Source organism: Drosophila tropicalis, unplaced genomic scaffold, assembly GCF_018151085.1.
Source record: "Drosophila tropicalis isolate 14030-0801.00 unplaced genomic scaffold, ASM1815108v1 contig_580, whole genome shotgun sequence".
Classification (NCBI taxonomy): Eukaryota; Metazoa; Arthropoda; class Insecta; order Diptera; family Drosophilidae; genus Drosophila; species Drosophila tropicalis.
Window position 1 is genome coordinate 132,144 of NW_027173057.1, and position 25,366 is coordinate 157,509.

The 25,366-nt window shown below is 39.3% G+C and overlaps 2 long non-coding RNA genes across 2 annotated transcripts; both read right to left on the bottom strand.

The window, feature by feature from the left end:
- Positions 1–262: 262 nt before the first annotated feature.
- Positions 263–1,432, bottom strand: LOC137575643 (uncharacterized). Its single transcript, XR_011032215.1, has 3 exons — positions 1,313–1,432; positions 487–604; positions 263–424 (listed from the first exon to the last, which is right to left on the bottom strand). It is a non-coding gene; the product is annotated as an uncharacterized lncRNA (long non-coding RNA).
- A 5,656-nt stretch (positions 1,433–7,088) lies between these two features.
- Positions 7,089–25,163, bottom strand: LOC137575642 (uncharacterized). Its single transcript, XR_011032214.1, has 2 exons — positions 25,080–25,163; positions 7,089–7,708 (listed from the first exon to the last, which is right to left on the bottom strand). It is a non-coding gene; the product is annotated as an uncharacterized lncRNA (long non-coding RNA).
- Positions 25,164–25,366: the final 203 nt, after the last annotated feature.

The following is a 25,366-nucleotide window of genomic DNA, read 5'->3' on the forward strand; positions in this document are numbered from 1 at the left end:
ATTCAATTATCAAATTAGCGCAAAGGAATAAGGGACCTCACAGCGAACATGTTGCAGCAGTTAAGCATGCTATGAGGTATTTGGCGGCAACGAAGTATTTTAAGTTTCGCTACCGATCATGCGGTGTGTAAGCAACCGCAAATCGTATAGGGGGGCCCGAATTTCTGGAAGTCAGAAAAACATTGTAGTGTGGTTCTGAACAGCAAATACATGGCTCAGTAGCGACGAAAGAGGCTTTGCATTTGAGGCAATTGTTGATGGAGATTGGATAAGGAGACGCTGGGACATCTAGGAAATTTTTCGGAGACAATTTTAGGGCTCAATCTCTGGCCAAGAATCTCTTGTTTCATGCTAGATCGAAACACAGTGACATCAGGCATCATTTCGTTCGAGAAATTGTTACAATTGGCTAGATGGATATAAACTGCAAAAAAATTGTTTCAAGTTATTGAATTAAAACTAAGAAAGAAATTGTAATTGGCTCACAGAATCATATTGAGGAAGGGTATTAAATATACCATATGTTTCTATTTGCAGCAATGTATTATCTGTTACCCCTCGTTATATCGATTGTACTAAAGCAATCCGATCGATCGTCAACAATCTGCAATGGTATGGAAATGGAAAGCAAATTAGAATTGTTCATAAAAAAACCAGAGGGCCGGGACTATCTTAAAAATTTTGATGTTTGGGAAAGAACCGCCTATAATCCTAGCACAGCAAATAACGAAGTTATTAATGAAATGGTTTGCAAGCTGTTGTTTAGCAATTTGATAGACCGTACATTATCATTGCTTTCTAGCTTGGAGAGCTACCGAATGCCACACTTCCGGATGTCTCACTTAACTGTCAGGATGTTAAGTTTTTTTTTTGATGACTAAATTACGCACACAAAGAGGCGCTTCAACAATTATGCATGAAGCTGTGTAAAATATTTCGGCGCACTATTGTATATTTTCCTAAAAAATCGCGTTTAAAGTTATAGCTTCGGTGAGTTATAGGTAAAACGCCGAGTGGCCTTCAAGCAGCACGGTGGTGTAAGGGGTAGAGTTCCTGCCTGAAAGTGAATAAATTCTGATTCAACACCCGCCCGAAAACAGTTAGTTTTGGTTTTTCATTCTTTTTTTTTAATAATTATTTAGGCAGGTTAAAAATAAAATAAAGCGGATGAAAAACTCCTCAACGCGTATAAAAAAAATCGTGGAATTTTATCAAGAGAAGACTGTATTAAGGTCTAATATTTCACACTGCTTCAAATTACGGGGTATTCTACAACATATCCAAAATTCATCCAAATCGGTGATTCGCATACCTGAAGTTCCCCTTGTTAGACAGTTTTAAGTTTAGATGTTTTTTATTTTTTTTTTTGAAGTGAAAACTTCTTTAGAATCGTTGGGAGTGATTTCAGACTCGATGAAACGAAAAAGCGACACTAAAAAGAGACACATATAGATCTTATAGTATTTAGCCTGCGAGAGAATGAGATGCAAATATATAAAAAGCATTATGAATAAATAGCGACAACGCGAAAATGAGATCCGTGCTTAACTACAGAACTCGACGGCAATTTACAAAGTGTCGAAGTGGCTCTGTTGTTAGTGTGCTCGCTTGGCGATCGGGCGGCCGAGGTTCGACTCCCAGCTTGGTCGAAGTTTTTATAATGCTTTTTATTCATAATGCTTTTTATATATTTTTTATTTACTTTTTATACCCTTGCAGAGGGTATTGTAAAATTGGTCAGATGTTCGTAACGCACAGAAGGAGGCGTTTACGACCCCATAAAGTATATAAATTCTTGATCAGCATGAGAAGCTGAGTTGATATAGAGAGCTATATGATATAGTGGTCCGATCCTAAGGATTTTCATACTTTATCTTACCCGGGTAATAAAAACCCCAAAAAAAGATTTCATCCCGATAGCTCTTAAAACGGCTGAGTAAAACGCATACGCACAGACGGACGGACAGATGGATATGGCTATATCAACTCAGCTTCTCAGGTCGTAAACGCCTACTTCTGTGCGTTACGAACATCTGACCAATTTTACAATACCCTCTGCAAGGGTATAAAAAGTAAATAAAAATGTATCACAAAATATATAATGAATGAATGCACAGCAACTAGAATCACTGTCTGTTCAGCTCTCTAAAGTGGGAGAAATATGTGCATGCGAAACCAGATTGAGCAATGGAAAAACAGTTTTAATTGTGGCAATTTATATTTCACCAAATCAATCAATAAATAGCATCACGAAATTCATTCATGAAAATTTATTAAAGTATACACCAGAAGTATCGCGGATACTTAGAAAAGATTACGATAAAGTTCCAATGATTTTAAGTGGCGATTTTAACGTAAATCTTGCATTGGACACAGCGGTTCCTTTAATTGACTTTCTCAATACAACATTCAGTTTAAAAATGTGTAACAATCGCACTGAATCAACAACACGATCAAAAACAACAATTGACGCGGTATTTCAAAGATATGTTGACAACATCGAAAACAAAGCATTTGTATCATATTTTAGCTATCATAAGCCACTCGTATCATTTGTTGAAATTGAAAACATTGAGGATGAATAATAATAAAATGAAGAAAATAAAATATGACCTTTATAGTAATATTATTATTATAGTAATATTATAATGAACCTATAATTATCCCGCTTCTAATGCTGCTTTCGTCTCATTCTCTCTCAGTTTGTTTTACGGAAGGTTTCACTTCTGTTCGTGGAGGGGCGGAAGGATCCCAATAAATTACAAGTGGTTGGCTGGTGCCAATTTCTTCTGGGTGAGCGAGGGATGAATTAATAACGCGCGATAACTTCGGTTAAAAAACTTATGCTTTATTAAATGCACAGGTGGCCGACACACACGAAATGTTTCGGGTTAAAAGTCTACAAATTTCGAGATAGAAAATTCTGAAGAGAAGGAACGGGTGTTCGGGTGAAAAACTCGGATTAGATTGATTATGGCGATTTACAGGAGAACCCTTCGTCACCCTCCTCAGTATGACCGAATTCGGTTTTGGGAAAAACCCTACCCCTCACTCTCTGCTGTTCACCCGGTGGCGTGAACATACCGCCCCCTTGCAACAAGTTGCAATTGCCTCGCTGGACATGTCTAAGGATGGGGGATGGCAGCGTTCTGGATCGCCAAGACACGGGTGGAGATGGAGGGGGAACTTTGGATGCAGATGGAGTAGGCGGCACGATGGCTGAAGACCTCTGGATAGAAGCCCGAATGAAAGGCGGGTGCTTTTCGGGTCTTTGCTCTTTGGGTTGGATGTACGCGACAGAGCTGTCGATGTGCAAGAGCGTGTGGTGTTGCTTGCCACATCGATAGCATCCTGCTGTGCTCCTGCAGGAACCATTGGAATGCTCATGAGCCAAACAGTTCGGGCAGTATCCGTTGCTCAAGACTACCCGTAGCCTGTCGTCAGCTCGTAGTCCTCGAAACTGTCGGCACTGACGGAGCGCGTGTGCCCCTTGGCAAACGCGGCACCTGAAGCAATTGGAACTGCGTTCTAAATCGGATGGTGCTGCTGTCCTTAGAGACATTTTCGGGCTGCTGGAGGAGGTGGACCGAGACCTTCTGGATTTTCCAGTAACGGATCCACAGAGAACCCATCCGAACATCGTCTCGATCCCCACGAAAGAATCACCAACATTCTTGATGATTCGTTCCCCAAGGATAGTGGGAAGGAGCTCGGCTCCAAGCACCAAATCCACAGGAGCTCTTTGGTGAAATTGCGGATCAGCGAGCGGAAGGTCAAGCGAATCCTGCTTCACCTGATTCGGGACGGCGCGGGACGGAAGTGCTTCAGCTACACTAGGCAGCACCACGGCGACTGCTTGGAACTGTCGCAGCGGTTCGTCAGGAGGAGAAATCTGTAGGCGGCACACTTTGTCGCCGCTACCAGCATCGCATTGTCCAATGCCGCGAATGCTAGTTGATACTTTGCAGCTTGGAGGATTAATCAATTAAAACAGTCTTTGGGAAATAAAGGACGCTTCGGATCCCATATCAATCAAAGCGCGGATTTGAAACTGCTTGCCACGATGATGAATAGTTACCCTTGCAGTACCCAGGAGGCCAGTGTTGCGAGTGGAGGCGAAGTAACTTCCCACGTTTACATGAGGGCTGCTGGAAGAATCGGGGGACGCAGGAATCGGAATTATACAAGCATCAGGTGCTGAGCTCTCTTGCACTTGAGCGGAAAAGGCCTGAGCTCGTGCCGTAGGTTTTCGGCTTACGGATGGAAAGGTCTGACCGCTAGAGTTTGGTTGAAGGACATCTGTGGCCTCTAGTACACGGTGGCGATCAGTTAGGAATCGATTCAGGTCGTTCCAGGATGAGACGGCGGTCTTAGTTGGAACGGACTGTTCCCACAACAGAAGGGTGGATTTGGGCATTTTGCTCGTACAGATTGCTATGAGAATGATGTCCCAATTGTCTGTACAAGCCCAGGAAAGCTCAAGACCGGTTAAGCAACCTTGAATTGACGTCTGCAGTTCTCTCAACGCTTTGCCAGACTCTTGTGTTACAGCTGGGATCTGTAGAAGCTGCTTGGCATGGGTCATAATCAATAATCGATTATTTTCGTATCGCGCAGTGAGGTTATCCCACGCGGACTGGAACCCTTCATTGGTCAAGGGTGACCTAGAAACAATGGCTCTGGCTTCACCGCGAGTTTTGCAACTTAAGTGATAAAGTTTCTCCACTTGTGTTAGGCTTGGATTATGGATAAAAATCGCGGTAAACAAATCACGGAATGTAGGCCAAGCCAGGCTGTCTCCGTTGAAGATTTCGACTTCGCACGGGGGAACTGTGTGGCTTTGGTGGGTGGAATCGACGGAGAGCCTGACTGGTGGGGAAGCTATTTTCGCGGACAACTGCTCGATTCGCTCTCCAAACAAAGTCCCGCCTCGCACATATACCATATAACAATATTCATGTTTAGCTTTAATTGTAGCTATGTGCTTCGGACTATCTTCGTTCTTTTGAGCCGTCAAGGCTTTATAGCATCGTGAAAACTCTGCCTCGACTTTTGTCCAAAGTGACTTAAGCTGGTCTAAGTGTATTTTAACGGAGACGAGTGGCACATCGTCAGCTAAAGCCTGGGACTCGCGAGTCTCGAACGCCGTTAATGCCTCGCACACGGCAACAAAGTCGGAAAGAGACATCGTAGAGTGTTCTCTGAGCTATTACGAATCGAATGGAAACAAATAACTTCGTGGAATTAGAGCTCTCAAGCGAGGAGATCGAAACGAAGCCGTAAGTGGACTGTATAATTTAAGTATAGAGGAGGAGTGAGAAGAAGAAATGTCTCCTCTTTTTAATGAACACAATGAATAAGCATAGATAGCATAAATAAAATTAGAAGGATTTATAATTTTCCTCGCAGTTGTGTGAATAATTAAAAGGATATATAATAACTTGGATATTAAAATTTATACAATGTGGAAAAATGTTTAAATTTATAAGAGTATTTAAAAGTATGGAAAAATTGAGACCAGTAGGATTGGGAGTGCCGATAACTTTTCAATAAGGAAAAAAAAACTCGGAATTAGTTTTCATTAAACGGACAAGATCAATTTCATGGATCCCTGAGGAAAAGATCAAAATGCACCAAGACAAACCAAAATATTAATATAAATAAAGTTGTACTTATTTTTCTTTAGAAAACATTTTGCGAATTAAATTCAATCAGTCGATTGAAATATGTTTGCACAATAAGAAAATCACGAAGGAAAAATGGATGTCGTGACCGAGTCACGGCTTGGCTCAAGTGTCAGCACTGATGAGACTTGAGTGTCAGCACTGATCGAGAGTCAGCTGTTCTGCCGTTGTTTATGTTTACTGAGTTTAATTAATTGTAAATTGTTTAACGAGGATCACGATTTCCTACTTTAATTATGTAGGTTTCGAATTATTAAATTGCGGAAAGCCAATCGGAGTGGCTGCAATTAATTTTGTGTGGGTGAATTCAAATTGTATGTGGACATATGTATGTGTGTAAATGTGTGCTTAACGCGGCAAAACTATTACATGTGTATGTACCTATGTATGTACATACATATGTATGGATGTAAAAATTAATTGACATAAATAATTTATGCCGATGGACTAATGATCAGCCCGTGGAGTGTGCTGTACACTTTAAGTAAAGGTAAGTGGTACTTTATAAATTCTCGATTATTAAGCACCTCTACTGTTTTTACATGTAGGAATGCATATGTGTGTATATACATACATATGTATGTATGTATGTATGTATTGCTATGCAATTGGACTTTTGGACAATCCGAATTTCGAAGAATGGAAAAAAAAATGCACTTCATAAACACAAAAATGATCGGGAAATACCATGTAACCCTTGGAACAGGTCAGGTATGTACATACAAGTATACAAAAGTGTGTAGGTCGCTATGGAAGAGCGGGAAACCTCACACTTTTATAAGTTTGTAATGGAATATAGTGTGAATGAGATTTTTAATAAGAAATGTTGTACTTATCAGGAATTCCGCCGATGCAAGCTGGAATAGCGGAAGGATATCCGGCTCGAAGGACCAATGTTCGTGGAGGGGCGGAAGGATCCCAATAAATTACAAGTGGTTGGCTGGTGCCAATTTCTTCTGGGTGAGCGAGGGATGAATTAATAACGCGCGATAACTTCGGTTAAAAAACTTATGCTTTATTAAATGCACAGGTGGCCGACACACACGAAATGTTTCGGGTTAAAAGTCTACAAATTTCGAGATAGAAAATTCTGAAGAGAAGGAACGGGTGTTCGGGTGAAAAACTCGGATTAGATTGATTATGGCGATTTACAGGAGAACCCTTCGTCACCCTCCTCAGTATGACCGAATTCGGTTTTGGGAAAAACCCTAGCCCTCACTCTCTGCTGTTCACCCGGTGGCGTGAACAACTTCTTTAGTGTCTAACCGTTGGACGCCCTCTTTTTTTCTTTTGTCTTTTTGTCCATATTAAATTGCATGGCAATTTACACATATCAGTATGACTAAAAACAAATAAGTGAGAGTCATACTTGTTTAGACTTACTTAGAATAAAAGACTAATAAATAATATTCAATAATAACTTTTTTTTAAGGATTTTATTTCAAAATTTTATTCAATGCTAAAACGTTTATAATCAAAAATAATAGATGCAGCATTTAAATCTTTCAACAAAAATTTCCTAAATTGTATTAAAAGCAGCAACATCAACAGTCAGCCAATCAATAGAAACTGTTTCATCTTCGACAACGCAGGAAATACTTAGTTTCTGTATTCCAAATGCCACTGATACAAATTTTGACGCCCCCTATAATAATCCGTCTGAAAATATTTTTCTAATTTCTTTTTCCATGACCTTAAGATTCGTTTCGTCCACCCATATTTGGTTTTCTTGATTTTTTTGCTGAATATTCAGCTAATCGTTGTTCTCTTATCCACGTCTTTTTAGAAATTTCCTCATCACTTTCGGATAAAAATATATCGAACTGGTTATCTTTATTACTAGTTTCCTTTCCATTAGGAAGCTTAATTATTTGTTCAACCACATCCAGTCGTTTAGTCACTTTCCTGTATAAATGACTTAATTCAGAGATAGTAGAGTTTAATATCTTATTATCATTTTCTAAAAATAATATACGCGTTAAAAGTTCTGTCTTAGCTCCAGTGTTTAAATCAACTTCATCAATCTGAAATAAAAAAAGTTAAATTACTGTTTAACAACTAAAATATCAAAGTAGTAAATTCGGTTATGCCGAAGTTTATATACCCTTGCAGTTCTTGACAATAATAATTTTACATGTTCAAAATTTGTTTTCTGCAACTCAATTCATTAATATATGTACAAACAAAACAATTTTACTCTTCATACTACTTCATACACATACAGTTCATGTAGCGTTGCGTCTGTGTGTGTATGCATGTGCTCTGTTGATTTCATGATGACGTAGTAGGCAGCAACCAGCCCTGCCGGCAGCGATTGAACCGATTTATTTTGACTGTAACTTGTGTTCTATTTATCCGAGCGGATTGAAATTTTGGGATCTCATGTTTTATATCCAATACTATCATATTAGCAAATTTCATGGGGATACTCCAATTTTTATGAATTTTTTTTTCAAAATGTTTCTTCTAGAGCTACATATATGATATGGTAGTCCGATCCTGACAATTTTCTTACTTTATCTGCTCCAGATAATAAAAAGCACACAAAAATTTCAGACCGATAGCTCTTACGGACAGACGGACATAGCTATATCTACTCAGCTTCTCATGCTGATCAAGAATATATATACTTGATGGGGTCGGAAACGTCTCCTTCTGTGCGTTACAAACATCTGACCAATTTTATAATACCCTCTGTAATGGTATAAAAACGTGTTTTTCTAAGCAAAAAATTTTTTATTATAAAGAGGCGCAAAGCATTTCCTTTCTAACTCCCTCGCATAGAATTTACGTAGAAAATACGAATAAGGTGAAAAAAGACGACGACTGATGCCATTGCTATTTAACAACAAGTCTAGACGTTTTCTAAAATCGAACAGTTTTATTTTCCAAAGGAATATAAAGAATTCCTTGCATCGTGACAATAAAATTATATATTTATGTAAAGACGAGATAGGCAAACTCCACTCAAATTAAATTACACCTGTTATGCAGAAAGAGGTGTGTGGCAGCTAAGAATAAGTGGCAGTAGACTTCCTCGAGAGCGCGCAACAAGAAACCAGAGGGCCGAGGCTAACTTCGACCGCGTCAAAGTTTGTATACCCTTGCAACTTTTTTGGTAACTCTTTCATTACCTTTTATCTAAAAAGGCTTATGTTTGCGAAAGATTGGCCTACAATCATAGGAAATAACGAAGATATTGATCACAGTCACTGTTTTCCACTGATCGTTCCTATGGGAGCTATATGATATAGTCACCCGATCTTTATCAAATTTGGCACAGTCGTTAAAAACTGTAATAGGCTCACTAATCTTAAGTTTTACGACAATACCCCAGAAAACCACGAAGTTATTGAAAAAAGTCACTGATCGTGACTTTGGCGTTTGTATGGGAGCAATATGATATAGTGGTCCGATCCGGCTGAGTCCGAGATATACAACCCCTGCAGTATACATACAAAATTTTAACTCTATAGCTCTAATAGTCTAGGAGGAGTTTGCGTTGATCCAGTCGACGGACGGACGAACATGGCTATGTAAACTCGCCTCGTCATGCTGATCAAGAATATAAATACTTTATATGGTCGGAAATGCTTCCTTCTATGCGTTGCAACGCATGCCACCGCGGTGTGGCCCTGTGTAGATCCTCCGTTTGCTCCTGCTAGCATCGCACGCCTAAAGAACTGCACTAGCCAAGCAGTTCGCCATGTTTTCAGCAGTGTCCACCTGTATTACTGCCTCGTTTAGAGAGGTTTTAAAATTGCACTCTCTCATACTGCTGGCTCTGTACGCCTTCTCTTGAGGGATAGGCAATAACATGATTTCTCTGGAGCCGAGAACGGTCAGGATGGCCTCGTGGTCGCTGGCGGTGCAGAATGTATTTCTACCGCCGCTGTTTAGCAGGGTTATGTCCAGTTGTGCAAACGTCTCCAAAACCGCTCGTCCCTTGGTGTTTGTGAAAGTGCTGCCACAATCCACTGCCCAGGCGTTGAAATCCCCGGCGATAAGGCAGAAAGTGTGCAACCGAGCGTCAGCTGCCAGCTCGTCGACGGTCTCCCAGAATTCATCGAATAAGAGACTCAGAGGGAAGTAGCAAATGTACACACAAATCTTGCCTATGCATCCACGTGTAAAATGTCTCGTAGCCCGCAGTTTTGTCAGGGGTTAGACGAGAGTGCTGCACACGATGATGGCGTCCTTGTCTGTTCCGCTGCGCGCATTTTTAACGCTGGGTTTTAACCTATATGGTTTGCTAACAAGGGCCACATCGCACTTCTGTTCCACTAGAGTAAGCTTAAGCAGCTCCTGGGCTGCCACACAGTGGTTAAAACTTATATGTAGGGATCTAATCATGTTGCTTTCGAGAATGCAGCACGTTTGGTCCGCTCTTGGATGCCGATGGGCAACGCTGGCTGCCAGCCCCATGCGCTCTATTGACTATACGTTGGGCCTTGCGTAAGCAACAATTAAGCCGTATCTGCATTCCTTCACCGTATGGTCCTTTCCTCCACACCTTAGGCACCAATTTGTCCTGTCCACAGGATTCAAACATGCGGCGGCGACGTGGCCAAAACCAAGACATCTGTAGCACCTGACAGTCGCCGTGTTCAGGTGAGTGCGGCACACAGAATACCCAATCTTGAGGTTGCCAGCTTTCAGGACAGCATCGGCCACACCTGCAGGGACGCGAAGCGTAGCCCTTTGGTACCCGCCATGGGCCGGACGAAGGCTTTTGACGTCCTCTTCCGCCACCTTCAAACTCAGCTGCTTTGAAAGAGCCTGAGTAATCTCCGCTTTAGAGGCTTCCCCATCCAGGTCCAGAATGTCCACTATCACCTTATTTGTCAGGGCTTGGGCCTCCACCTTGCCGGCCAGGGCTAGAACAATGTCGTGCCTAAATCGGCCCCAGCTGGGTCCAGTTCCAGCAACAAGTCTCCCTTCGCTGCGCGTCTAACGGTGCTAACGCTCTCACCCACTGCGATCAGTATTTCGTCCTGGCAACAGTTTTAGCATTTCGCTGAAGGGCAGATTTCCTCTTCCTTGCACCAAAATAGCAGGTGGGCGTTTCTTTGTCGGCGTCTGTTTCGCTGGTCTCGCTGTCCTTGGCTCTCTGGCGGAGCATCCTGGGCTGTTGCGGCTTCTCCGTTTGTTGCCCTCTGGTGTCGAGGGACACTTTTGTGCAATTGGGGCATGCCACTACTGATTCAAAGTCGTTGCACAGAATGATGCTCAATGCTTGCTGCAATTCTTTCAGTCTCTCTACTTTGCCTCTGAGAGCATTCGTATTGCCTCCCTCCCTTTTTGGCTTCATGCGTTCGGCTATTTCCTCCAGTAATGCTCCCATTTCTGACACCTCGCTCTTGCCCCTAACTTGTTGCAGCTTCGATTTTTTTGGTTACACCGCACTGCCTGCTGGTGGACTCAGAGAGTCTTCACGCAGGCTCTTTGCACTAAACCACTCCTCTACTCCTCGCCAATGACCCAACAGAGCCTGTATCTCATTCTGACTAAGTGGACAGTCGTCCCAAAGATGCAGACTAGAGAAACCGGCGCAGCCGGGTTGGTTGGTTGTCCGGCAGACGATAAGATTATAAGCTTTGATACCATCTCTCTTTTAAAAATTTAAAGGATACCGTTACTTCTCTCAGTTTCCAGAAAAAAACGATTTTACAAAATACTTTTGTCCACTATTATATATATTTTTGATTAGCACGATGAGACGAGTTCAAATGGACATGTCCGTCAGTCCGTCCGTCTAGATCAACGCAATCTCCTCCTAGACCGGATCGGACCACTAGCTTTCATACAAACTGCAAAGTCACGAACAGTGACGTTAGTTACTTTTAGCAATTGTTATAAACAACAGCAAAACATAGCTATTAATTAAAAATTTAATCAAGATCGGGTGACTATATCATATAGCTCCCATAGGAACGATTGGTGGTAAACAGTGACTTTCATCAATAACTTCGTTATTTGCTGTGCTAAGATTGTAGGCCGTTCGCAAATATCAGACTTTTTGACAGATAAGAAAAAGAGTAATACCGATTTTTCGTTCTACCTAGTTAATTCAAAAAATATAACATTAAGAGCTAATTGTTCCTCTCGTTTGCAACAGTTTATTTTTAACTTCATAACTGCAAACACCTTAAATACGGACTGAATAGTATTTGTCAATATAATTCAAGACAGTTTTATTTGTTTGTGCAAAATGTGAAAACTTAAGTGATTTTGAAATGGGATTGATGAAGGAGATGGGCATCTCATCAAGGAGATTTTTTGAAAATGATGAAATGACATCTTTTATAACAGGTGTTAGTCAAGAGATCATTAAAAAGTTGGTTGTTATCTTGAATGTTATAAATTGCAAGGAAATGGTAAATGGTGAAAAAATTTTCGAATATACTTCAAGGACTGCTCAACTTTTGACTTAATTGTATCCGCAAAAAAAACTTACCCCAACGGTACATCGGATTTTGGCTCACGGAAAGGATTTAATAGAATTTCAGTGTTTACCAATTGGAGAGTTATCCGAAGAAGCACAGGAATGTAAAAACAAGGACTACAAAAGGTTCAGATATACTAATACATACATTAAAAACTTCTCGTGTTAGACAAAATGAAGACCTTTTTAACATGCTAGCAGCCTCTTCGGACCCACTTATTGCGTCACTGAGACACGTGCGATCACGAAAGTATTTGGAAAATAGCAACTATAGTCTCGAAATGTTGAGTTTATTAAATATTGATGTAAATATTGAAAATTATTTTGAAGAAAATCAGCCATCAATAGCAAATTTTCAAAATTAACCTAAAAAAAAAATTTTAAAAAAAAAATTGTTTTTTGTCATAATTATGTTAAAAAATCAAATTAAAACATTAAAAAATGTTACATAGTCCTTTAGAACAATGAAAAATTCTATTTGTGATTGAAAACAACCGGGTTTCGATCCATTTTGAAAGGAAAAACATGCTTGGAACTATTTTCCGACTTTGACCTTGAATATTACAGTACCACGAACACCCAGCACTCATGACAAACATTTTAAAGCTTAAGGTGTTCTTTATCATATGCTTTTTAAATTTTTCAAATCGCTTTTTTGGTTTAGAAGCTATTTTTGCAATGTAAAATGCCAAAAGGCCCCATTGTGCGTGGCTGGCTAATGATTAGGAATGTCATATACCACAATTAAAATGCATCGTTCGATTCAAACTTGGTACTGTTCGTGCAGGAAGTGTAGCAATAAATCAAAACCAGAATGATCCAAAAAATATTGTAACGCCAAATATTGATGTGTTGAACAATTATCAGGGCGGCCTTCTCCGACGTACAACTGTTGCGGATCTTTGTGTAGTTGAGTGTGTAATGCAAAACGCTATCACAGTGGTAATTTTTTTTTTTTTTTTTACGCGTAAAATATTTGTTGAATCTACACTTAAATCAGAGCCTAACAACAAGTTTGAGATATTTTTCTTAGTCTAGTACTTAAGCTAAATTCTGGGGATACTGCAGGCGGCCCTAATCACGTATTATTGGGTTGGTCTGTCGTTTCTTTTAAGACTAGTTCTATTGTTATTGATTGTTACGGCAAGTTTTTATTTTCAAAGTTCGAATTTCAATTGGTTCTATTTATCTTCAATTGCTAATTCAACATACAAGTTTACACTTTTTGGAAAGGTTATTTTATTATTTTTTATTTGGTATCAAAATCCTAATTTGTTTCATATCAGAAAAACTTAAAAAGTTTTTTTAAATGAAACCATGTAAAAAACACCAAAGATAGTGTGACCATTATTGTTTGGTACGCCAACTTTGTTTGTTATTAAAACTGTGTAACATCTTCTTTATTTAAAATGACTGCCCTAATTCGATCTCTTACAGTATTAACTAGGTTTTTACAATCTTCTGGAGTTATTGAATCCCAAACTTCTTGAATTTTTGACTTTGATCCAGGCAGGGTGCACTGAGGGTCATTTCGCAACTTTTTTTTCATCAAACCCCAAATATTTTCTATTGGGCTCAGGTCTGGGCTTGATGATGGCCAGTCTAACAAATTATTGCCATTCACCTGAAGCCAATTTTTGGTGGATTTTGTGGTATGAGGAGCTGCACCATCTTTTTGGAACGTATATTCCCCACAGTCAGAAAGCTTCGGTATTGATGGAATGAGGAACTTTTGCAAAATATCTTTGTATTTTTCTGCATTCACAGTGCCATCTATAAAGTGGAGCTCTCCTACACCATTTCCAGACATACATCCCCACACCATTGTTCTCGTGGGAAACTTTACCGTGCGTTGTAAGCAATCTTTGTGATACGATTTCTTACTATTGCGTATGACTCTGTGTTCCACACTTCTCGATTCATCGCTAAAAATAATGCAGTTTCACTGCCTCTGCATCCAGTTCCTACTGTCCACTGCCTCTGCACCCAGTTCCGACTGTGTTTAGCCCATAGCAACCGCTTTTTCTTTGCAAAGATGTTAGCAAAGGTTTCTTTTTAGCCTAAAAGTTTCAATATGCGAATATAACATGTGCTATACAACATGGAACTGATGTAAATCATACCTTGTAGAAGCCATATCCCCTTATTTTCATTTGTATACGAGTCCATTCGCGTTTTACGGATTTTCCAATCATTTTAGACCACTTTGAGGACATATCTCTAGCATTGCCTTGCCTATTTTGCCTTATAAGAGTCTCAAAAGCTATTAAGTCGCGTGGAGTAATCTTTGAGACACGACCTCTGTTGGCTGTATATTCTGCACCGTTGATTAAGCAAGATTAAGATTCTTCGATATTTCGCCATAGCTGTTTCCAATTTTAACTTTTTCAATGAACAAACTCCGAATTTGCTCACACACCGGCTTGACTCGAACCATCTTTGACGAAATTAGGTTAAATTGGATTAAAACGACAAGTAAAAGTTACATGTTTTTGTTTTCTTTTATCGTTACATTCTATGCACCGTTATTCTTGCAGTGTCTTTCTATATTTTCGCTTCTTCTCGAGTTTTTTTTTTTTAATAAAGTTGCCGTACCAATTAATAACGGTCACACTATTTTTTAGTGTTTTTGACATGATTTCATTTAAATAAACTTTTTAAGTTTTTCTGATATGAAACAAATTAGTATTTTGACCAAATGAAATATAATAAAATAACCTTTCCAAAAAGTATAAAAAGAACCAATTGAAATTCGAACTTTGAAAAAAAACTTGCCGTACCAATTAATAGTGGTCATTTTAAATGTTGTCGTTCCGTACGTACCACGGTGCCCCCGTCATTGATCTTAAAATCTTCGATTGCGCTCTTTGTATGAAGTCGACATTGCTGGTACTTGCATAACCCCATAGTAGGGCACCGTAAGTCCAGATGGGTTTCAGTACGGAGTTGTATAGGAGGACTTTATACTCCAGACGTAGAGGGGACCGAGCCTTGATGATCCAATGTAAGCTACTCGCTTTCAGTTTAAGCTGTGACTTTTTTGCTTCGATGAGCTTGCGCCAAGTTAGTCTTCTGTCTATGTGGATGCCAAGGTAAGTGACATCCACGGCTTGAGGAATTGGTACGTTGTTTAGCATTAGAGCTGGACAGTTTCTTCTGTTAAGCGTAAATGTGACATGTTTGCATTTCTGCTCGTTGACCCGGATACGCCAGGTTGCTAGCCATTCCTCTACCACCTTGAGGTGTTCCTCTAATTTTGCATTTGGATTATTGGGCATTTGGATCTGCTGAGGATTGCCGTGTCATCGGCAAAAGTAGACGTTGTAAGTCCTAAACTCGTTGGTAAATCTGCAGTGTACAGCAGGTAGAGCAGCCGAGTACACTGCCGTGCTTTGATTTCAAAGTCAGCCGAGACGGAGCCATTACATCTTACAGCGTAAGATTCCATGAGTTTGTGGGTGTACTGTGGGAGTTTTTGCCGGTTTTTGAACATCAGACCCTTCAGCCAAACTCTATCGAAAGCCTGGCCAACGGCGAGAAATACAGCCGCACAGTATTCTTTTAGTTCGAGTGCTGTTCGTATTTCGGATGGTATGCGATTGACTTGTTCACGCGTTGACTTGTGTTTTTCGCGGAAGCCGAACTGGTGTGAAGGGATTGTGTTCTCCGATGCCAGAAATGAGTTTAGTCGGATCTGCAGGGCCTTTTCAAAAAGCTTCGAAAGACATGGCAGGCCAAATAGTTTGCCTACAGGATGATGGCTGGGTTTTTTTCTTTCCCACTTTAGGAATCATGATGATAGTGGACCTTTCCTAGAATCATTTTCGGTGTGATTAGGTCATGGCCAGGGGCTTTGTTCGGCTTTATGTGGTTTTTAATAACTGCAGTGATCTCATCCGGTTGGAGTTCCGAGTACTCACTATCCGTTAATGTGCTCGAAGGGGGAAGTACAAATAAGTTTGATATGGGATTTGGCTGGAAAACCATTTTAAGATGTGTGGCAAATACGGATGCCATCTCTTCGTCACTGCGGGCCCATCCACCGGCTGGACGCCTTCGGTGAAACTGTCTCTGTAGGAGCGCTTAAAGTTGGGTGGGCTTTCCACAGAGGATGTTTAGTGCTGGTTGGACTGAGCTTTTCTATGTATTTCCTTTGAGCCAGCTTTCCTCTTGTCTTAACGCCTTGGAGAGGTTGCGATTGGCATGCCTTGGGCGAAGATTTGCTGCTGGTTATCGAGTAATCTGCCATTCTCTTCTTAGACGTCAACAGGTTTAGTGTAAGTAGGGGCATGACACTCTTGCTGCGGCTCTTATCATCGACTCAAGTGCAGAGACGCACATGTCAATGTCCTCTGCAGCATCCAGTTTCGGCGAAGGGTCAATGAGGGCACTCATGTACATTTTAAATTTAAGCCAATTTGTTTTGTTGTTTGTAAGCCTATATGGGCGATCAAGTATTTGAGGTCTTGGTTTGGACGGTTCTAGCAGTTGCTTGTAGGTGCTGTGTTTCAAATCTGTTGAGGAACGAGTGTTTTATACGGTTTTTGATTAGGATACCAGTCCAGCCATGAGCTTTTCTGTCTGGATGGTTTGTTGCTTAGAAGGTATATTTTGGTATTTGAAAATTATTTTTTGATGTTAAATGTGTTTCCGAAATCAGCAAAACGTCGATTTCACATGAGTCTAAGAATTGTTGCAGTTCGTTTTTGTGCTTGGAGATGCCGTTAGTATTCCAACGACATAGACGTAGGGAAGACATTTTTTATCATCGATAAGCTTCTGGATAAGCAGGTTTTGATTCCGCATCAGTTCCTGCATGCAGCTTTGTATGAACGTCATAAAAGTGGTCATCAACGCTCTCGAGAAAGACGGTCGTGTTATTTTTAAGCTCCCGCGTTTTTAACTGATTTTACAATTTTTTTATTTTGTTTTATCGGCATCGCGATCGAAAATTATATTATATTATTTAATCTAACTTGCACCGTATCACTCGTTTGCGTTTTTGTGTGTTTGTGTTAATAATTTTTAACAATTTTAATTCTGTTTATAACCTTTGTTGGTTTCTTTTCTTCCTTTCTCTCCCACCTATATTTCATTTTTTTCTTTTTCTTTCAGCCGTTATTTGCGCTCATACTGCAGTCTGTTATGTGCCTGTAATTTGGACTCTATATCACTAAGTCAGTGCTCCCTTTCTCTTTTAACCCTTGTGCACCTTCAATATCTCTCTTTCTTATTATTTCTGGACCTCAGAGTGAGTTATATATTTTAATACCAAAACATTTCTCATTTTTATTTGTTTGGTTACTAATTCAACTTATAACATAATGCCTGTCTGTTCAATTAAAAATTGTTTGCAGCCCTCCCCACCCTTGAATAGTTTTATGTACTGTTGGTTGTGTAAAACTACAGTGCATGTTAAGTGCGCCGTTTTTACATGCAGAGTAAAGGATCATTTAGATCAAAAAAAGGGTCTCAATTGGGGATGTGAGTCATGCCGAATCGTGGAGGATGAAATGGAACTTTTCATGCGGCAAGCAAAGTATAACCTGATGAGTCTGTACGCCAGTTTTCTTAAACTCTCTCAAGAGTTTAAAGCTGTCGAGTCTCAGTTTAGTAGTTTAACGCTACTGACTGAGTCTCGAAAGCGTAAGAAGGCGGGAGAACAGACTTCTGATTTGTCCTTGCGTTTATCGGTTCCGACCCCTTCTCAACCAATGCAAACTCCAATTCCACAGACGATGTCTGTAGTCTACACCAATGGATATTGCCGATAGAGATTCTAGTGATAGTAGTACCGGAGTGCCACTTGTTGCAACTGATGCTACAATTAATGCGGTAGCTGATGCAATACCTGCAATGCTGAAACCATTGGTGGGAGTGCCACCTAAAAAACACATTTTTGTTTCGAGACTTCTCCCTGATGCTACATCGGATGATGTCATGGCCCACATTCGTGCTAAACTGAATGTCTCCAATATATCCATAGAAAAGTTGAAATTTTCATATTCTAGAGCAGGGGTAGGCCCAAAGAGAGCCAGCTCAAACTGTCAGTGTATGTGTGTGCTTTACACTGCGAAAAATGAAAAGTGGGTAAAATATCGCTCAAACCAGCACAATCGATGATCTGCTGCAAGAAAATAAAAAATAAGAAAACAACCCCCAAATTAATGGTTTCATGTGCATTTATCCAACAACGCGATATAGATGCGCTCGCGTCGAAATGCTGCAACAGACTAATTCTGTTTTTACGCTCTCAAGTGCACTTCGTGTTGAATACGGCATGCACACAGATGGTAAAACGATCATATGCCGAAGAAAAGTGCCCGCACGGGCTATGGGTGCCTACCTCTGTTCTAGAGAAATTTCATCTTTTCAAATCAGTGTTCCATTTGAGTTCTTTGACTGTATCTGCAGTTCTAGCTTCTGGCCGAAAAACTTAATTGTGAAGGAATTTACATCCAGAAAAAGGAAGACACGGGGCCAAACAAGGATTCCTTCAACATCTATTCCTCTTTCTTCTTTATCTATTCCCACTCCTTCTTTATCTATTCCTTCTTCTACTCTGTCAAAAAACTAACAACTTCCTTCTCTGTCGGCTATCAGAATGTCAGAGGCCTTAATACTAGATTTACTAAACTCTTTGTAGATAGTCCTTTGTCCTTTGATTTTGATCTAATTGTCTTTACTGAGACTTGGTTAAAACCTGAAGTTTTTGACGCCACAGTCGTGGAGTTCTTATTACTGTAGATTCCGCCATGTCATCGAGTCTGATAACATTACCTGTCTCAAGTAGTATCGAATTTATATGCGTTACAGTATCTTTTAGTCGTTTTTCCATTTTTGTTATTAATTGTCCTTGGGGACTTTAACCTGCCCACTATGACTTGGTCATCACTTAATGGTAGCAAAACGTTGCTGCCCTCTGGGTGTCACGATTTTATTGATAATCTGTTTGAGCTTTCGTTGGGCCAGCTGAATTTTACTTCTTATCCAAGTTTTGTGAAGTAGCCAGAACTAGTCCAATGGTATTACCAGAGGTTAGTTATCATCCAATTTATACACTTGTATGGATATAAATTCCGCAATTTCTTTATTTTATACCACTGTTGGCTCAATCTTTAATGACTGTGTACCCCTAGAGTCACCTTAGACTCTCTCGTAGACTCTTTCTCATGTCATACCTCGCAAGCTGACCTGAATGTTTTTCAGGGGTGGTGTAGGGCTAACTTGTTTTCTCTAAACTGTTTTAAGTGCAAAGTTATGTCTTTTTATCGACGTTCTCCCCAATTAACGATTTTAATTGGAATTAATATTAAGAATTAATAATACTTCCTTGGTTGTAAAAGATTTGGGGATTTTAATAGACCAAAAACCAAGTTTTAATCAGCATATGTACATCGACTACTGTTAGTAGGGCTAAGAGTGTTCTTGGCTTTATAAAGCGCTGTTCGAAAGAGTTCAAGGATCCAAATACTATCAACTTCACTTTTTACTTCTTTATTCCTTTGATCTCCTCAATATAAGTTTTATCAAAACAAATTAGAATCTGTACAAAAACACTTTTTACTCTTTGCCTTTCGTAATTTGCGCTGGGATCCAATTGTACAACTTCCATCTTATTCTATTTGACTTCAGTTAATTAACCTTCCTTCTTTAACTAACCGTAGAACTATGCTTGGTGTAACTTTTCTTTACAAATTTTTGAATGGTGAGATTGACTCTTCCGAGCTGTTGAGTCAAATTAACGTTTCTGTTCTAGAAGGACCCGCAATTTCACACCGCTTATACTTCCCACCTGCACAACTAACTTTCTCTGCATGAACCTTTTCGTATACTATGTAGTGACTACAACAGACTTTGGCACGTTATCGGTTCCGAAACATCGCACAGTTGGGCCTCTGCTCGGATAGCGTTGCAAAAATACGTTTTTTCATGATCGCGTTTGGCAAAAATTATATATGCAATCGATAGGAAATACTTCAGAGATTATGAATCCGAAAAATTTTTTAAATCGGTTGAGATTTATGGGTGCTAGAGGCGCCCAAAGTTGAGACATTTTTAGTGAAAAGGAAAAAATGATAATTTTTAAAAAAAATCGCAACTTTAAAACTGAATATTGGGCGATTTCAACAATCGATCTTGGATTTTTTGGTTTTATCTGAAAAGTATGTTCTTTATTAATAGCATGTTTCATAAATTTTAATAATTACTTAAATAGTTATTGAACTAGAAGCGTTTAAAAAATGTACTAAATATTGGCATTTTTTGAACTTTGATGGAATAAAACTAGCAAGACTCAACGAGTATCAATACCGGACTACATACACTAGGTAGGTGAAATATTTACCTATCAGATGTATATAGTCCCAATATGCGGAGACCTGCGACAGCGATGCGTAAGCCATAAAACTAAGGCAACCTCGCCTAAAAAATGCGCTGCAGGTTTAAGGAAGAAGAAGAGCGCATGCGTATTGGCCTGTAGCTTCTTTGTATTTAAATGATAACATTGCGTAATGCTGTTTTGCAAATACTACCTGTTTACATATATGCCTTTCTACAATGATAAATTGCTAATTACCTGCTTTGGAAAAAATGACAAGACTTATTATTGACAAGACTTGTTATTTAAGTTGATGAAAAGTTTGTCCTATTTGTGGGTTGGTCGTTTTTATTTCCGTTTACCTAATTGGATGTAAATATTAAGTTGTTTACCTAATTAATACAAAAAGGGTAATACCGAAACACGAATGATGGAAATCTTTCAAGGAGATTTTTTGAAAATGATGAAGTGACATCTTTTATAACAGGGGTTAGTCAAGAGATCATTAAACGGTTGGCTGTTATCTTAAATGTTATAAATTGCAAGGAAATGGTAAATGGTGAAAAATTTGCCGAATATACTTCAAAGACTGCTCATCTTTTGACTGAATTGTATCCGCAAAAAAAAACTTACCCCAACGGTACATAGGATTTTGGCTCACGGAAAGGATTTAATAGAATATCAGTGTTTACCACTTGGAGAGCTATCCGAAGAAGCACAGGAATGTAAAAACAAGGACTACAAAAGGTTCAGATACACTAATACATTAAAAACTTATCGTGTTAGACAAAATGAAGACCTTTTAACATGCTAGCAGCCTCTTCGGACCCACTTATTGCATCACTGAGACACGTGCGATCACGAAAGGATTTGGAAAATAGCAACTATAGTCCCGAAATGTTGAGTTTATTAGATACTGATGTAAATATTGAAAATTATTTTGAAGAAAATCAGAAATCAATAGCAAATTTTCAAAATTAACCTAAAAAAAAAATTACAAAAAAATTTTTTTTTCTTTTTGTAATTATGTTAAAAAATCAAATTAAAACATTAAAAAATGTTACATAGTCGTCTAAAACAATGAAAAATTCCATTTGTGATTGAAAAAAATCGGGTTTCGATCCATTTTTAAAGGAAAAACATACTTGGAAATATTTTCTGACTTTGACCTTGAATATTACAGCACCACGAACACCCAGCACTTTTGACAAACATTCATTTTGAAGCTTAAGGTATTCTTTATCATATGCTTTTTAAATTTTTGAAATCGATTTATTGGTTTAAACGCTATGATTTTTGCAATGCTAAATGCCAGAAGGCCCCACTGTGCATCGCTTCCGGGTATAAAAAATGCGATCTTGTCCTTCCTCGCTCGTAATTAGTTGTAATCATCTTTTTTCCTTTCCTATCCTGTTTTCTTTTTATATGTAACCTATTATCTTATTACATTTAATATTTTCTATTTCTTTAGTTTAATTTATGTTTATATATGTAATACGCCTATGCACTTAGGTCGGAGTGAGTAGAGGTTGTAACATTAACTTTACTTAGGGTCATTCGTAACAGGCCCGGGGGCCACTTGTTCGTACTGAGGGTTGTACGACTACGTCTATTGAAAATTTTAATTAAGTGAGATCAATAGGGCCTCTAAACCACTTGGACTTTGCTGGCCAAGTTCTGGTGCGCTAGGTGGCGGATTCTGCAGATGGTGAAGCGACGGGGTCTCTTTCGCGGGCTCCGTCTGTCCAGTTCGGAGCACGCTAGCGAAAGATACACTGGGGCTGGTTGTAACATGCATGTTAGATGATCTAACAGCCTTGGCGAATAATACCCCCGGTGTAGTGTTGGATGCGTTGTATGTAGATGACCTTTGGTCCAGGTGGGGGTTTGCGCCCTTTTAGGTGTGCTTTAACATCCTTGAAGACAGGACATCCTCTGTAATTGGCCGTGTGGTTCCCTCCACAGTTACTGTATTGTCTTAGTGCGACGTTATTTCTGTTCTTGGTGCAAATGCCATCTTTATGATGTTCGCCACAGCCAACACACACTGACCTAAAGTTGCAATTGTTGGAGGTGTGGTTGTATTTCTGGCAGTTTTTGCACTGCGGTGGTTGGTATCTCTTATGGGGCTCCTCTACGGTGATTCTTCTGTGCAATAGAAGCTATAGAATATAGAATAGAAGGTTGTAGATTGGGTGCACTTTATTTGGCTTCGACCGCTTTGCATCTGGTTGGAGCTCGATTTTAAAGAGCGGCTGTGCGACTTTGTTCCTGTTGATGATGTTGACAACAGACTTAACCGCAAAGTTTTTTTTCGGCCAATGCGTCTGCTATTTCTTGAGTTGGGACCGATGGCGCAATCCCCTTTACCACAACCTGGAGCCCTTTACTGCTTTTTTGTTGGTAGGTATACTGCTTTTTTGTTGGTAGGTATACTGCTTTTTAGTTAGATAGATTAGATTAGAGTCGCATGAAGCGGATTCGCCCGCCCCACCTCGTTAGTAAAAAGAACAATATGAAGAATAGAAGAATAAGAATAAGAAAGTTATCTCTGAAAGCGAGCGCCCTTGTTGTTTTATTTATCGCAAAATTTCACATTAGTTAACGGTCCAGTTATACACATATGTATACTTATTAACTAATCATAAAAACTCTTATTATTGGCGCCCGAGCAGGGACTAGTTAAGTGACAGTGAAAATGAAAACAGTGCAAATCGAATACTAAAGTGACTCGTTATTCTTTTTATATTTTTTTTTGTTGGTGATACATAAACATTCATACACGTACATATATATAAAAATATCAAAGAAGCTAACATCGGCTATGCCGAAGTTTACATACCCTTGCAGTCCTGCAACTCAATTCATCAATACACAAACAAAACATTATTTCTCTTTTTAACACAATTTTTTCTTCTTCCATCATTCCCTAAGCAAAGCACGGCACGCATACACATACAGTTCATACAGCGTTGCGTCTGTGTGTGTATGCATATGCTTTGTTGATTTGATGATGACATAGTAGCAAGCAACGCTGCCGGCAGCGTTTGAACCGATTTATATTGACTGTAACTTGTGTTCTATTTATCCGCTCAGTTTCAAATGAATCTGGAATCTGAGATTTTATATCCAATACTATCATAGTAGTAAATTTCATGGGGATACTCAAAATTTTATGAAAATGTTTCTTCTAGAGCTATATGAAAAAGTGTTCCGATCCTGACAATTTTCAAACTTTATCTCACCCGGGTAATAAAAATCCCCCAAAAAAATTTATCGCGATAGCCCTTCTGTGCGTTACAAACATCTGACCAATTTTATAATACCCTTTGCAAGGGTATAAAAATCAGCTGTCATGCTCACTCTTAGAGTTAACGAGAACGCTCTAGTTGATATCATCCGTCCTATTCGTCACATGCTAAATTGATAAGGATGTTTTGTTGTGTTCCGTTTCATACGTAGATGTAAAAACGATCGACCACGTTTGATGATGTGATTCCATCACCATCAGATCGAAAAGAGGCATTTCATAAAATTATTGAAATATTGCAAAATAAAAAATTTCGAGAAGATATTCAAAGGGTTCGTAAGAGCGCCAAAGTGGGTCAAAAACTTCAAGGTTTGACTCCCTTTCAACACGAGTACACTGGTTCGTGGTGCTTATTTTCGTTGTTGAGAGTTGGGGGGCGACTTGTAAACGCTCCTATTGCATACGATGCGAAATTTTCGCTCATTTTCTCAAAACGCTAGCAATTTGTTCGAAGCTATGTCCGTCATCTCCATTTATCGAATTGTCATGTTGGCCCATGAGCTTTAGTGAGCACCCTGCGTGAACAGCTATGGGTTGTGATCGCTTTAGAAGTCTGCCGTCAGACAGTGAGGTCTTGTGTTCTCTGTTATAAATACAAGCCACGTCTTTCAACGCAAATAATGGAAAATTTGCCGACAGACAGAGTTAGAGGAGTCCGTCCGTTTAGCATTTGCGTCGTAGATTTTTGTGGTCCAGTTCACAAAACATTGAGAATTCGAGGAAGGCCTCCATACAAGAGTCGCGCCAGACGGCGCAATCAGAGTCATTGACGTTAAAACGTCGGAAGGGTCGATCTACAATAGAGCGATCCACAAATTGGCACCCTTGCCGATTTTTTGATGGCCTTATATCCCTCCAAAATGGCCGGTGTAGCGCAGATGAGCGCTAGTGCATTGTTCGTGTCGTCATTTAATGTTTGTTTTGGACTTAGGGGCGAGCCGAAACGTGGGAGTCGCATGAAGCGAATTCGCCCGCTCCGCCTCGTTAATAAAATGAACAATATGAAGAATATAGTCAAAAGTTATCTCTGAAAGCGAGCGCACTTGTTGTTTTATTTATCGCAAAATTTCTTATCAGTTAACGGTCCAGTTATACACATATGTATACTTATTAACTAATCATAAAAATTCTTATGATTTTTCACCGTATAAAAAGTTATGTAGGTAATAAGCATCAGTGGCCAAATTTTGATTTTGTAATATATTTTACATGTTTAGCAAAAGTGCAAAACTATACTTTGTATTTTATTTACTCGCAAAGTTGAAAGTTTCAACTATGGAAGCACTTTTATATATGAAAATATGAACTACTCATAATTACCTTTTCCAAAGAATTTTGTAAGTGTTCTCTAACTTTTGCGATTTCGGATACTAATGGGCTGAATATGGGTTTCCCAGCATCCTGCAAAGAAAAAGTTATTATTTTAACAGATGTTAAAAGGAAAAATTGGTTTTTTATTTGCAAAAATACTGGGTTAATATACAAAATTTTAAGCATCCTGTAGTGCCTGTTGCAGCTTATAATTTTACACCCTGACAACATCTAAATTGAAACGTATTCATTTTTTTTCAGACGATTTATGGTCACAATTTATACACGATTTTGCT